We start from the raw sequence: 15,434 nt of genomic DNA, 5'->3' as shown, positions 1-15,434 counted from the left end.
TCGTCAATGTGATGGTCGAAGGGTAACAGTAAACCTGCTGTGGTGCATCGGAGTCGAAGTCTGGGCCCCCAGGGTAGAGCCGAAGTACATACTCTTCTAAACCGAACTCCTGTTGACAGGTTTCGGCATTGCGAATTTTCTATTGAATCGGGATGCAATTTCTGTGTTTCATCGTCAATGTGATGGTCGAAGGGATACAGTTAACCTGCTGTGGTGCATCGGAGTTTTACACTGGGTCCCCAGGGAAGAGCCAAAGTACATACTCTTCTAAACCGTAGTCCTGTGGACAGAAATCGGCATTGCGAATTTTGTATTGAATCGGGATGCAATTTCTGTGTTTCATCGTCAATGTGATGGTCAAAGGGTAACACTAAACCTGCTGTGGTGCATCGTAGTCTAACACTGGGCACCCAGCGAATGGCCAAAGTACATATTCTTCTAAACCGTACTCCTGCGGACAGAAATCGGCATAGTTAATTTTGTATTGAATCCGTATGCAATATCATTGTTTCATTGTCAATGTGATGGTCCAAGGATAACAGTAAACCTGCTGTGGTGCATTGGAGTCTAACACTCAGCCCCCAGGGAAGAGCCATAGTACATTCTTTTCTAAACTGGACTCTTGTGGATAGAAATCGGCACTGCGAATTTTGTATTGAATCGGGATGCTATTTCTGTGTTTCACCGTCAATGTGATGGTCGAAGGGTTACAGTAAACCTGCTGTGATGCAACGGAGATTAACACTCAGCCCCCAGGGAAGAGCCAAAATACATACTCTTAAAACGTTACTCCTGTGGAGAGAAATAGGCATTGCGAATTTTGTATTGAATCGGGATGCAATTTCTGTGTTTCATCGTCAATGTGATGGTCGAAGGGTTACAGTAAACCTGCTGTGGTGCATCGTACTCTAACACTGGGCCCCCAGGAAAGAGCCAAAGTACATACTCTTCTAAACCTTACTCCTGTGGACGGAAATCGGAAATGCGAATTCTGAATTGAATCGGGATGCAATTTCTGTTTTTCATCGTCAATGTGATGGTCGAAGGGTTACAGTAAACCTGCTGTGGTGCATCGGAGTCTACCACTCAGCCCCCAGGGAAGAGCCAAACTACATGCTCCTCTAAACCGTACTCCTGTGGACAGAAATCGGCATTGCGAATTTTGTATTGAATCGGGATGCGATTTCTGTGTTTCATCGAAAATGTGATGGTCGAAGGGTTAGAGTAAACCTGCTGTGATGCAACGGAGTCTAACACTCAGCCCCCAGGGAAGAGCGAAAATACATACTCTTCTGAACCGTACTCCTGTGGACAGAAATCGGCATTGCGAATTTTGTATTGAATCGGGATGCTATTTCTGTGTTTCATCGTCAATGTGATGGTCGGAGGGATACAGTAAACCTGCTGTGGTGCATCGGAGTCTTACACTGGTCCCCCAGGGAAGAGCCAAAATACATACTCTTCTAAACCGTACTCCTGTGGACAGAAATAGGCATTGCTAATTTTGTATTGAATCGGGATGCAATTTCTGTGTTTCATCGTCAATGTGGTGGTCGAAGGGTAACAGTAAACCTGCTGTGGTGCAACGTAGTCTAACACTGGGCCTGCAGGTAAGAGCCCAAGAACGGACTCCCCGAATCGTTACTCTCGTCAATATTAATCGACATTGCGAATTTTGTATTGAAACGGGATGCAATTTCTAATTTTCATCGTCAATGTCATTGGCGAAGGGTAACAGTAAACCTGCTGTGGTGCATCGGAGGCTAAGTCTGGGCCCCCAGGGGAGAGCCAAAGTACATACACTTCTAAACCGTACTCCTGTGGACAGAAATCGGCATGCAAATTTTGTATTGAATCGGGATTCAATTTCTGTGTTTCATCGTCAATGTGATGGTCGAAGGGTTACAGTAAACCTGCTGTGGTGCAACGGAGTCTAACACTCAGACCCCAGGGAAGAATCAAATTACATACTCTTCTAAACCTTACTCCTGTGGACATAAATAGGCATTGCGAATTTTGTATTGAATCGGGATGCAATTTCTGTGTTTAATCGTCAGTGTGATGGTCGAAGGGTTACAGTAAATCTGCTGTGTTGCATCTTGGTCTAACACTGGGCCCCCAGGGAAGAGCCGAAGTACATACTCTTCTAAACCGTACTCCTGTGGGCAGAAATCGGCATTGCGAATTTAGTATTGAATCGGGATGCAATTTCTGTGTTTCATCGTCAATGTGATGGTCGAAGGGATACAGTAAACCTGCTGTGGTGCATCGGAGTCTTACACTGGGGCCCCAGGGCAGAGCCAAAGTACATACTCTTCTAAACTGTACTCCTGTGGACAGAAATCGGCATGCGAATTTTGTATTGAATCGGGATGCAATTTCTGTGTTTTATCGTCAATGTGATGGTCGAAGGGTTACAGTAAACCTGCTATGGAGCATCGGAGTCTAACACTCAGCTACCAGGGAAGACCCAAAGTATAAACTTTTCTAAACAGGACTCTTGTCGACAGAAATCGGCATTGCGAATTTTGAATTGAATCGGGATGCAATTTCTATGTTTCATCGTCAATGTGATGATCGAAGGGTTACAGTAAACCTGCTGTGGTGCATCGGAGTCTAACACTCAGCCCCCAGGGAAGAGCCAAAATACATGCTCTTCTAAACCGTACTCCTGTGGACAGAAATCGGCATTGCGAATTTTGAAATGAATGTGGATGCAATTTCTGTGTTTCATCGTCAATGTGATTGACGAAGGGTAACAGTAAAGCTGCTGTGGTGCATCAGAGTCTAACACTGGGCCCCCAGGGAGGAGCCCAAAAACGGGCTCCCCGAAACGTTACTCTCGTCAATATCAATCGACTTTGCGAATTTTGTATTGAATCGGGATGCAATTTCTGTGTTTCATCGTCAATGTGATGGTCGAAGGGTTACCGCTAACCTGCTGTGGTGCATCGGAATCTAACACTCAGCCCCCAGGGAAGAGCCAAAATACGTACTCTCCTAAACCGTACTCCTGTGGCAGAAATCGTCATTTCGATCTTTGTATTGAATCGGGATGCAATTTATGTGTTTCATCGTCAATGTGATGGTCTAAGGGTTACGGTAAACCTGCTGTGGTGCATCTTAGTCTAACACTGGGCCCCCAGGGAAGAGCCAAAATACATACGCTTCTAAACCGTACTCCTTTGGTCAGAAATCGGCATTGCGAATTTTGATTTTAATCGGGATGCAATTTCTGTGTTTCATCGACAATGTGATGGTCGAAGGGTAACAGTAAACCTGCTGTGGTGCATCGTAGTCTAACACTGGGCCCCCAGGGAAGAGCCCAAATACGGGCTCCCCGAAACGTTACTCTCGTCAATATAAATCGCCATTGCGAATTTTGTATTGAATCGGGATGCAATTTCTGCGTTTCATCGTCAATGTGATGGTCCAAGGGTAGCAGTAAACCTGCTGTTATGCATCGTAGTCTAACACTGGGCCCAATGCGAATAGCCAAAGTACATACTCTTCTAAACCGTACTCCTGTGGACAGAAATCGGAATTGCGAATTTTGTATTGAATCAGGATGCAATTTCTGTGTTCCATCGTCAATGTGATGGTCGAAGGGTTACAGTAAACCTGAAGTGGTGCATCGTAGTCTAACACTCGGCCCCCAGGGAAGAGCCAAAGTACATACTCTTCTAAACCGTACTCCTGTGTACAGAAATCGGAATTGCGAATTTTGGATTGAATCGGGATGCAATTTCTGTGTTTCATCGTCAATGTGATGGTCGGAGGGTTACAGTAAACCTGCTGTGGTGCATCGGACTCTAACACTCAGACCCCAGGGAAGATCCAAAATACATACTCTTCTAAACCGTACTCCTGTGGACAGAAATCGGCATTGCGAATTTTGTATTGAATCGGGATGCAATTTCTGTGTTTCATCGTCAATGTGATGGTCGAAGTGATACAGTAAACCTGCTGTGGTGCATCGGAGTCTAACACTCAGCCCCCAGGGATGAGCCAAAATACATACTCTTCTAAACCGTACTCCTGTGGACAGAAATAGGCATTGCTAATTTTGTATTGAATCGGGATGCAATTTCTGTGTTTCATCGTCAATGTGAGGGTCGAAGGGTAACAGTAAACCCTTTGTGGTGCAACGTAGTATAACACTGGGCCTGCAGGTAAGAGCCCAAGAACGGACTCCCCGAATCGTTACCCTCGTCAATATAAATCGACATTGCGAATTTTGTATTGAATCGGGATGCAATTTCTGTTTTTCATCGTCAATGTGATTGGCGAAGGGTAACATTAAAACTGCTGTGGTGCATCGGAGGCTAAGTCTGGGCCCCCAGCGAATAGCCAAAGTACATACTCTTCTAAACCGTACTCCTGTGGACAGAAATCGGAATTGCGAATTTTGTATTGAGTCAGGATGCAATTTCTGTGTTTCATCGTCAATGTTATGGTCGAAGGGTTACAATAAACCTGAAGTGGTGCATCGTAGTCTAACACTGGGCCCCCAGGGAATAGGCAAAGTACATACTCTTCTAAACCGTACTCCCGTGTACAGAACTCGGAATTGCGAATTTTGTATTGAATCGGGATGCAATTTCTGTGTTTCATCGTCAATGTGATGGTCGAAGGGTTACAGTAAGTTTGCTGTGGTGCATCGGAGTCTAACACTCAGCCCCCAGGGAAGAGCCAAAATACATACTCTTCTAAACCGTACTCCTGTGGACAGAAATCGGCATTGCGAATTTTGTATTGAATCAGTATGCAATTTCTGTGTTTCATCGTCAATGTGATGGTCTAAGTGATACAGTTAACCTGCTGTCGTGCATCGTAGTCTAACACTGGGCCCCCAGGGAAGAGCCCAAAACGGGCTCCCCGAATCGTTACTCTCGTCAATATAAATCGACATTGCGAATTTTGTATTGAATCGGGATGCAATTTCTGTGTTTCATCGTCAATATGATAGTCCAAGGGTTTCAGTAAACCTGCTGTGGTGCATCGTAGTGTAACACTGGGCCCCCAGGGAAGTGCCAAAGTACATACTCTTCTAAACTGTACTCCTGTCTACAGATATCGGCATTGCGAATGTTGTATTGAATCGGGATGCAATTTCTGTGTTTCATAGTCAATGTGATGGTCGAAGGGTAACAGTAAACCTGTTGTGGTGCATTAGAGTCTAACACTGTGCCCCAGGGAAAAGCCCAAATACGGGCTCCTCGAAACGTTACTTTCGTCAATATAAATCAACATTGCGAATTTTGTATTGAATCGGGATTCAATTTCTGTGTTTCATCTTCAATGTGATGGTCGAAGGAATACAGTAAATCTGTGGTGGTGCATCGGAGTCTTAAACTGGGCCCCCAGGGAAGAGGCAAAGTACATACTCTTCTAAACCGTACTCCTGTGGACAGAAATCAGCACAGTGAAGATTGTATTGAATCCGGATGCCATTTCTGTGTTTCATCGTCAATGTGATGGTCAAGGGTAACAGTAAACCTGCTGTGGTGCGTCGTAGACTAACACTGGGCCCCCAGCAAATAGCCAAAGTACATACTCTTCTAAACCGTACTCCTGTGGACAGAAATCGGCATTGCGAATTTTGTATTGAATCGGGATGCAATTTCTGTGTTTCATCGTCAATGTGATGGTCGAAGGGTTACAGTAAACCTGATGTGGTGCATCGCAGTCTAACACTGGGCCCCCAGGGAAGAGCCAAAGTACATACTCTTCTAAACCGTACTCCTGTGGACAGAAATCGGAATTGCGAATTTTGTATTGAATCAGGATGCAATTTCTGTGTTTCATCGTCAATGTTATGGTCGAAGGGTTACAATAAACCTGAAGTGGTGCATCGTAGTCTAACACTGGGCCCCCAGGGAATAGGCAAAGTACATACTCTTCTAAACCGTACTCCCGTGTACAGAACTCGGAATTGCGAATTTTGTATTGAATCGGGATGCAATTTCTGTGTTTCATCGTCAATGTGATGGTCGAAGGGTTACAGTAAGATTGCTGTGGTGCATCGGAGTCTAACACTCAGCCCCCAGGGAAGAGCCAAAATACATACTCTTCTAAACCGTACTCCTGTGGACAGAAATCGGCATTGCGAATTTTGTATTGAATCAGTATGCAATTTCTGTGTTTCATCGTCAATGTGATGGTCGAAGTGATACAGTAAACCTGCTGTCGTGCATCGGAGTCTAACACTCAGCCTCCAGGGAAGAGCCAAAATACATACTCTTCTAAACCGTACTCCTGTGGACAGAAATCGGCATTGCTAATTTTGTATTGAATCGGGATGCAATTTCTGTGTTTCATCGTCAATGTGAGGGTCGAAGGGTAACAGTAAACCTTCTGTGGTGCAACGTAGTCTAACACTGGGCCTGCAGGTAAGAGCCCAAGAACGGACTCCCCGAATCGTTACCCTCGTCAATATAAATCGACATTGCGAATTTTGTATTGAATCGGGATGCAATTTCTGTTTTTCATCGTCAATGTGATTGGCGAAGGGTAACAGTAAACATGCTGTGGTGCATCGGAGGCTAAGTCTGGGCCCCCAGGGGAGAGCCAAAGTACATACACTTCTAAACCGTACTCCTGTGGACAGAAATCGGCATGCAAATTTTGTATTGAATCGGGATGCAATTTCTGTGTTTCATCGTCAATGTGATGGTCGAAGGGATACAGTAAACCTGCTGTGGTGCATCGGAGTCTTACACTGGGGCCCCAGGGAAGAGCCAAAGTACATACTCTTCTAAACTGTACTCCTGTGGACAGAAATCGGCATGCGAATTTTGTATTGAATCGGGATGCAATTTCTGTGTTTTATCGTCAATGTGATGGTCGAAGGGTTACAGTAAACCTGTTGTGGAGCATCGGAGTCTAACACTCAGCTACCAGGGAAGACCCAAAGTATAAACTTTTCTAAACAGGACTCTTGTGGACAGAAATCGGCATTGCGAATTTTGTATTGAATCGGGATGCAATTTCTATGTTTCATCGTCAATGTGATGGTCGAAGGGTTACAGTAAACCTGCTGTGGTGCATCGGAGTTCTAGCGTTAAAAGGTTTTTTGGCTTTTAACATTTAACCAAATATAACATTGATGTTGATAATTCATGGCAATTTTTGCCGACAAGATAAAGAATGCAACCTTTTAACACTAGATTGCGTACTCACGGCAGTTCTCCTTGGCCGTTTCTTGGTACGACTTGGAAAAAGAGAAAAATTAATGAATGATCGATGATGCGTCGGTTCTCGATTGTGTTTAGGAGACGTACGGATTGATTGCGTGAAAATAGTTTCTCAAATGACCTCTTAACCCGGATTGGTTTCACGCAATCAGACTCTTCAATGAAATTACCTAAGGGACCTATTTGAATAATAAAAAAATTGGAAATGAATGCAAAACAGTGAAATTTTGTAAAAAAAAGTTGTCAGATCGTAAATTGAGCACGTTAATGGTCTCCCAAATACAATCGACACACCGCGATAAAGAGCGAACCTGTAACAAAGTTCATTATTTGTGGTTAATTTAAAGAAAAGAATAAGCATAGATTTTCTGTACAGTGGAGGAAAAGTATATTTTTAAAGAAGAAAGGCGTTAAACTATAAACATTACCAAATTTACAATGAATACAAAACTTACATTTTTATGTTTTTCTCATACATGGAGCAGTCCAACAATCGCTGCTTCTGTATGTGTGATATTTTGTAAAAATTAAATGTCCTGGCGTGCGCGTAAGTATTTTTTATCGTCACAAAGTTTATAAAAGCGTTTTCTTTCTTGATGATAACGTGGTTTTTCACACTAAACTTGTAGCGGTGCTACACAACACGTCTTAACAAGTCGGCAACCAAACATCAAAAGTAATGAAGTACATGTTAACATATCGGCGACCAGAAGTACAACTAACTATAAAGACTCTAGAATTTTCCTAACAAATGATAAATTGTTCTTTCTTCTGTTTCGCAGCTACTTGCTATCAAGCGCTGCGGCAATGATTTTAAATATCTGCGCCCAGCGAGTCATAGTATTTAAAAGTACCTTTTAAACGCTGGCCGCGCGTCTTGGTGTAGGCGAACGTTATAAACAGATTTCGTTTTTTTTTTTTTTACTCTCGTGTTGTCATGCTTAGTATCACTGCAAACTACAGCTTGGTGGCTGTCCTTTTCTCATATGCAAAATGTCTGAAATCCAATAATATCACATTGCTTCCCGCGTGAGGAGCGATGACTCCGTCAGGATCATCGAGACTCACGCGCAGTCGTGATATTATTGCTTTCGTGAAACAAGTTAGTATTACTTGCAAAAATTCTTTACAATAGATTTTACACACTGCATCAGACAAAGTGGTTAACATACAGAGTATCGAGTGAGTATATTCGTACGACTGAAATTGATAGTAATTTGTCCATAGGGTAACTACATGACAATTGAACTGTGCTCTTTCTAATGTATTGTACAAGGATAACAAATGTTCATTTCTCGGTAAAAGATAATGAAATTACGATAAAGATACACATACATAGATACATCATACATGGTATAATAAATATAAAAAAAATAACAAAGAAATAAATTACTTGACTTCGCAGGAAGTCTGGGTGCTGTGTGCATTCGTTGAAAAAATATGTTACAAAAAATTGACATTCTTGTTTTACAGTGACATACTACAGGAATATTTTTGTCGTTGTTTCGTCGAAGATTTCTTGCAGTAAATACGTAGCACTTTACTTATTTGTGGCTTTTATGACCTGCAAAAAAAAAAAAAAATGTTTCACTACACTTGGGTAGGTATGAGTTGCACTGGGAGTGGTAGAACTTCGGGTATAAATGATAGCACTGCACTTGAGTGGGGAAATTGATTACACTTTCACAGTGGAGGAAAAGTAGGGCATCACTTTCACTGTGGAAGTTGGAGTAGTTGTCGGGGTGTGATGTTGCGTTGGAAATACGTCGTGGGTCAGGAACTGGAAGACTGGTTCTGCAACATGTTGAGCCGTATGGTGGCGGTCTCTATTTCACTTGACACTTGTCCGTGCTTCCATTTATGTTTTCGTACATGAAAAATACAGAAAAAAAATCTGTATTAGAATGTGATTACTTACTAATAACTTAGTCTAAAAGAAAATTGGGTTAGGTAAGGATAACAATTGTTTATGTACATAAGGTCTCATTCTCTTAGGAATGCTTAGTTCTCATATTTATCTATTTTCCTGGTTTTATTTGGTTCGACACGTTTTCGTCATTACTCGGCCTGGTCAGTGAATTCGGTAGCAATTGTGAAAATCGAGCTTAAGACTCTTCCGATTAGTGTCTTTATAATTTCACAAGGTACATGAGTGCTTCATTCATTGCTTTATCATATTTTATTTTGAATGCATTTCAAACACATTTGGCATCCGCGCTCGTTGTGCAAAGAAAAATTGATTGTTGAGCGCTCAGCGTACACAGTGTTACGTTCGTTGGTCACAATCACGTGATAATAACTTGACAGTTCCACAACGCTAGCAGCAGTATTCTGCGAGAAGCAGAGCGTTTGGTGTCTACTAGCCGTGGTGTGAGTTTTTACACAGTTTTTCATCGACTCTGGATTACGGAAGCAGCCAGATGCGGCGACTCCCGCAGCTGTTTCGAAGAATGTGTCCGTGGAAAGGCGTACAGTACCGTTGGTGGTAAGTACAACACTTATTCACTTTCACTCTTCGGCTTTCTACATCGTGGTTTCGTGGTACAAGTACTTATAACATTACTTCACACGCGGTATTTCACACGTGCCCTTGGAGTTATCACCTTTTCAGTTCACACTTTATTATTAATTCGTGTTCGCATTTATTTGGTCGTCATGTTAAGGTTCACACGCACCACTTTTATACGTGTCCAGTAATTACTTGTCTTTAGTCGGTTCACACGCAGCAGCGTATACGTGTCCATTTATTACTGACTGCATTATTACTACAAAGTACAGTTAACATTTAGTATACATATCATGTCTAAAAATTATTTACAAAGAAATATTTAGTCTCTGTGACTACAAGGCCTGACGAAAAGCGTGTCTCTTGTTCGTAGTTTGTGCTTCCAAGGCACTTTAGGTTTACACTTTGTTCGAAATCTTGTTATTCTTTTCTTTTTACAATAGTTACTTTTTTCGCAAGTTCAGCTCTTTTATTTTCTCTCTATTACGTCGTTAGTTTGAAGACATAGTCAATGTGGCTTCGTTTACGTGATGAACAGTACGTGTTCAAACTACCATTGGGAAATTGGGAAGCTTGGTGTTCCCTGTCGTGCAATTGCACATAACAAATCTTAACTGAACTCGGAATTTACGAAGAATAAGCATAGCCCGTCGGCAACCACTGTGTCACGACTATCCATTCGTATAGCCTCCATGTATCAATCATGCAACCAGCTCGTAAAATTCACTTCTCTACTGGATAAGGTAGGATGGTAAGGATACTGGTTAGAGGAAAACACAAAAGACTTTTATGGAGTGAAGAAATTTGAAGACACAGTGTTAATGACGTATGATATGATGAGCTTAACATAAATTATCACCTTAGTTTTTCATGACAAATAGCATAATTAAATCGATACAGTAGTTTCAGTGTCGTCTGATCCAGCTCTCTAAACAATTTTCTATGCATATCTAAAATTACTTAAACCATGCATTAGCAGTGAACTGTGTCTGTTAACTACCTTCTGTTCCATGTATCGTAAAATTGGTTTTCTAAAAAAAATAGTCGTATTTCGAGGACCTGAAATAGATATTTCTAGTACTAAATTAGTTTATTTATAAATGATCTTTGTAAGTATTTCAGCTGCACTGTGCCGTAAAATTGTTATGAGCGTATACGGTTTTCTCCGTATTATAATAAAATAATTGAGTTGCGCACTTCTTTCCTGCTACCTGGATCGTTATTGACTTACTTGATTCTTATATGCTAAGCTGCTGCTTTTTGCCTGCTGCGTTTCATAGGTGGTCTCATAAAATTTGTTGTCACACACTCCTTATGCATAACATAACATTTACCTCATTAGAATAAGCGACCTTGATAATTTTTATTTATTTATTTATTTATTATTTTTTTTTTACCTACGAGCAATCATTCTGGTCTGAACGATCATTTTAATTTATTTCATTCAAGAGGAGAGAGCTTTGCTATACTTATAACTAGTGGTAGCAGGTGGCACTTAGCACGTCCCTACTATAATATATGTCAGCTCTTTCGGCTGTGGCCGTTCATGGCTCAATTAACTTAAAACTAACTTACATCTAAGGCAAATCTTGCTCTCCTACAATAAATGTGTCTTACTTAAGGTGCTCATATAAATTACTTATCTTGTTGTGGCAGGTCGACAGGGTGTTAGTCCTGTGCATTACTCTTACATACGTTGGTACTTCACACATAGTATGACAATTTATAGTGAGTGTGTATATTTTCTTTTAGCAGCTTAACTTAACAGATATTTTCAATGGTTGACTCGGTATTTCTTCAAGTCTGCGTGATGAAACAATCCTTTTATTCGTCCAGATACAGGGTCAGCTAATAGATAGCAACCAATGTGCGGCTTTCTTAAGATAATATATGGTCCTTCATACAAGTGCTGCCACTTGCGATTCTTATGATGAATCAAAGATGGTTTGAAGTGGGTCTTTAATAGCACTCGTTCATTTATACGATACGATAAGACTTTGCTAATGTGTTTGTCATGCGCCTTTTTTCTTAGGTTGGCATGAGTTGTTAAAGATATGAGAGCTTATTGGTCCCGCAGCTTCCCCGTGGAGGCCTAAAGAAGCTGCTAATGGTTTTCCGACTGGGGTGGAGCTGAAATGTCAGTTATTTTTACTTGACTAGTATTTTGCGACCTGCCAGGTCGAAAATTTACGTTCGTATCCCATACGACTTGTGCATCTGTTGATTGCGTGTTATTTGACATCGCGTTTGGTGCTTGGTTCGCCTGTGTGTAGAAAATGGTCGGATTTCCTTGGCTATTATGACCGGCGGTTTCAGGAAAAGCATCCGACGAATTGTCCTGACTATTTTTCCTGAACTGTTGGTTGCGTTGGTGAGAAAATGTCGCATTTTTCGGCTGTGAAAAATTTATTTGCTGAGAGGGAGTGAAGTGACTCGGCTGACTGTACTGTTGTGGTCTGTTATAATTGTTCCATTTCTTTCCCTTGTGACGACTTCCATTATTCGTCTTGTTGTTCTGGTACTGGTAATTACCGTTGTGATTTATCGGTGAATTACCGTATTGTTGCTGTGTGTTTTGATAAATCGGATTGTATCTATTCTGGTGCGGATATTTGTTATATTGTTTTCCATTACGGCGGTTGAAACTGTTACGATTGCCGTAAGGCTGAGCGTTTGGTTGTCCCGTGTTATGTTGGTACGACATTCCATTGACGCAATTTGTTATGTGCTGCTGCGGAGCGGGCGGTCCATTATTATAATTATTCCGCGCGCTCGCACGCACATCCTCATAGATCGTATCCAAATTGTCAAGAACAGAAAGAAAGGCTTCTAGGTCTTCTTCACTCACATTAACTAGTTTTTCTCTTATTGACACAGGAAGTTTTGACTTTAAGATCATGATTACATCTTTGGTTGAAATGGGCGTGTCCCAATACTGAATTTTACGTAGATATTTTTCAAAATAACGTCTCAAACCTCCTCCTTTGGTGTTGAAAGGTTCGGCGTTGTAAACCTCTTTTCGGAGTCTTTGTTGTATACCTGAACTCCAGAATTTATTCAAAAAATGCTTTTCAAAATCTGCATAGGTGTGACGTTTGTCTATTATTTCTGTACCCCAAATTGATCCTTCACCGTGTACATAGCCTAAGATGAACTGTATCCGCTGCCTGTCGTTCCATGATTCCGGAAAAGCACCTGTGAATGATTTTAGAAATACCATGGGATGTATATTTCGTTTTTCAGGTATAAAAGGCTGAAAAACTCTGTGTTTTAGCACACTCTCGTCTCGCATTAGTTCAACGAGTGTTAGTTGATCGGCATGACTACGTGACGTAGAAGTTTCGTCACGCGTATTATTTACTGTTGGTGAGAATTGTACCTGACACGCGGGATATTGACGACTATCGTGTTCTGGCGGTAGCGAATACTCACTTTGATTGTCACCTTGCAATTCCGTAACTTGTCGTTTTAGTTGATCTATATCATTGCTTAACTGACGTTTCCATTCCGGAAGATCGTGGCTAAATGCTCGTCTGATTTCACCTAATTCACTGGTTAAAGTGTCACCAGAAGTACCGGGAGCGGTTAAGATTTCTGCTGTAGCAGATTTAACCGTACCCTTTAGTTCAGCGTGTACCTTGCTGACAATGTACTGTTCTTTGGATTGCATCCACTCTTCAAATTCCCTATTAAGTGTATTGCTTATACCGGTGTTGACATCTGCGATCTTTTTGTCAATATTGACATCGGATATTTGCTGAGCAAGGTCTTCGACTCGCTCGCCAACGTGGTTGACACTTTCTGTCAATTGGCTTACTCTCTTTGAAACATCACTGTAATGTTTCAAAGAGTCACTCGCAGTTGATTTACACACATCTATTTGGGCCTGCATATCTATGAACTTGCTACCAATATTGGTCTCGGCGGATTCCACCATCGAAAGAACACTATCAATTTTTGCGTGTACGCTTGCGTTTAGCTCGCTTGCGTAAGCAGTGGTAATGGCTTTAATTTTTTCCTCTATGGTGTCATTCGATTTTTTGATTTGTGCTTGGATGTCGGTAATAACAGAATTTATATTGTTCATTCGCACTTGAGTGTCCTCTACCCTTGATTCTAAACTGTTGAACCTGCTGTCACTTTGATTTGCTAACTGACTGATTTGCGTTCCAAGATTGTCACTTTGGTTTGTTAACTGTGCCATTCGAGTGTCAAGATTACCCATGTTTGCTTCAAAACTGGTTTTCATATCAGCAAACAATTTTAGTATATCTGACAGCGAGCATTCACGTGACTGCGACGCGGTCTGTGGCACCGACAGCTCACGTGTCGCTTCGTCCTGTGTTGTTCCCTCACTACGAGATTCAGGTTTGTTTACACCCGCGCGCGGTCTAAGTTGCCTTGGTTGCTCATCAGCCATCGTAAATTTAAAGTTGTTACACTGCACGAGCTAGAAAAGATAATTTTTTTTTTTAAATTATGATTTTCACTTGTCAGGTGCGCCGAGGATTTCGCGTCCTGATTTCTCAGATATTGCTTGCGCGTTATAAACAATTGAAACTCTGACACACGAAAATGCCAATATGGCAACGAGAGAGATAAAATAAATGAAAAACACTTATAGAGCACTGAAACTGGCGGCCATTGTGAATTACTAAAATGCACAACAATAGAAATTCTTGCTAACTATTTCTAACTATTGTAAGCGAAATGATGTGATAGAGGCGGATCTAATAGCAAAAGGAAACCGAAATTTGGAAATTAAATTGCTTGAGGAAAAGGAAAAAAAAACGTAGAGAGTGAATGTCACGAGCTGACTGAATGCTCGGTACGCAAAGCTTCAAACGTAATGAAAAATCGTACTCACATTAGTTGTCTTGCGCGCTGCTATTTATTGCTGTTGTGGATTCTTGCTGCGATTTTCTGCATATGCGTCTTTTATTTATCACTGGTTTTGGCTTCCAATTTTCTCCAGATGGTAGCATGAAAATAAAAAGAACAAATTAGTTTTTTAGTTAGGTCCCTGTTCGGGCGCCACATCTAGCGTTAAAAGGTTTTTTGGCTTTTAACATTTAACCAAATATAACATTGATGTTGATAATTCATGGCAATGTTTGCCGACAAGATAAAGAATGCAACCTTTTAACACTAGATTGCGTACTCACGGCAGTTCTCCTTGGCCGTTTCTTGGTACGACTTGGAAAAAGAGAAAAATTAATGAATGATCGATGATGCGTCGGTTCTCGATTGTGTTTAGGAGACGTACGGATTGATTGCGTGAAAATAGTTTCTCAAATGACCTCTTAACCCGGATTGGTTTCACGCAATCAGACTCTTCAATGAAATTACCTAAGGGACCTATTTGAATAATAAAAAAATTGGAAATGAATGCAAAACAGTGAAATTTTGTAAAAAAAAGTTGTCAGATCGTAAATTGAGCACGTTAATGGTCTCCCAAATACAATCGACACACCGCGATAAAGAGCGAACCTGTAACAAAGTTCATTTAAACATAAACATTATTTGTGGTTAATTTAAAGAAAAGAATAAGCATAGATTTTCTGTACAGTGGAGGAAAAGTATATTTTTAAAGAAGAAAGGCGTTAAACTATAAACATTACCAAATTTACAATGAATACAAAACTTACATTTTTATGTTTTTCTCATACATGGAGCAGTCCAACAATCGCTGCTTCTGTATGTGTGATATTTTGTAAAAATTAAATGTCCTG

Source organism: Schistocerca cancellata, chromosome 6 (assembly GCF_023864275.1).
Source record: "Schistocerca cancellata isolate TAMUIC-IGC-003103 chromosome 6, iqSchCanc2.1, whole genome shotgun sequence".
NCBI lineage: Eukaryota > Metazoa > Arthropoda > Insecta > Orthoptera > Acrididae > Schistocerca > Schistocerca cancellata.
This window is presented reverse-complemented; position numbering follows the sequence as displayed.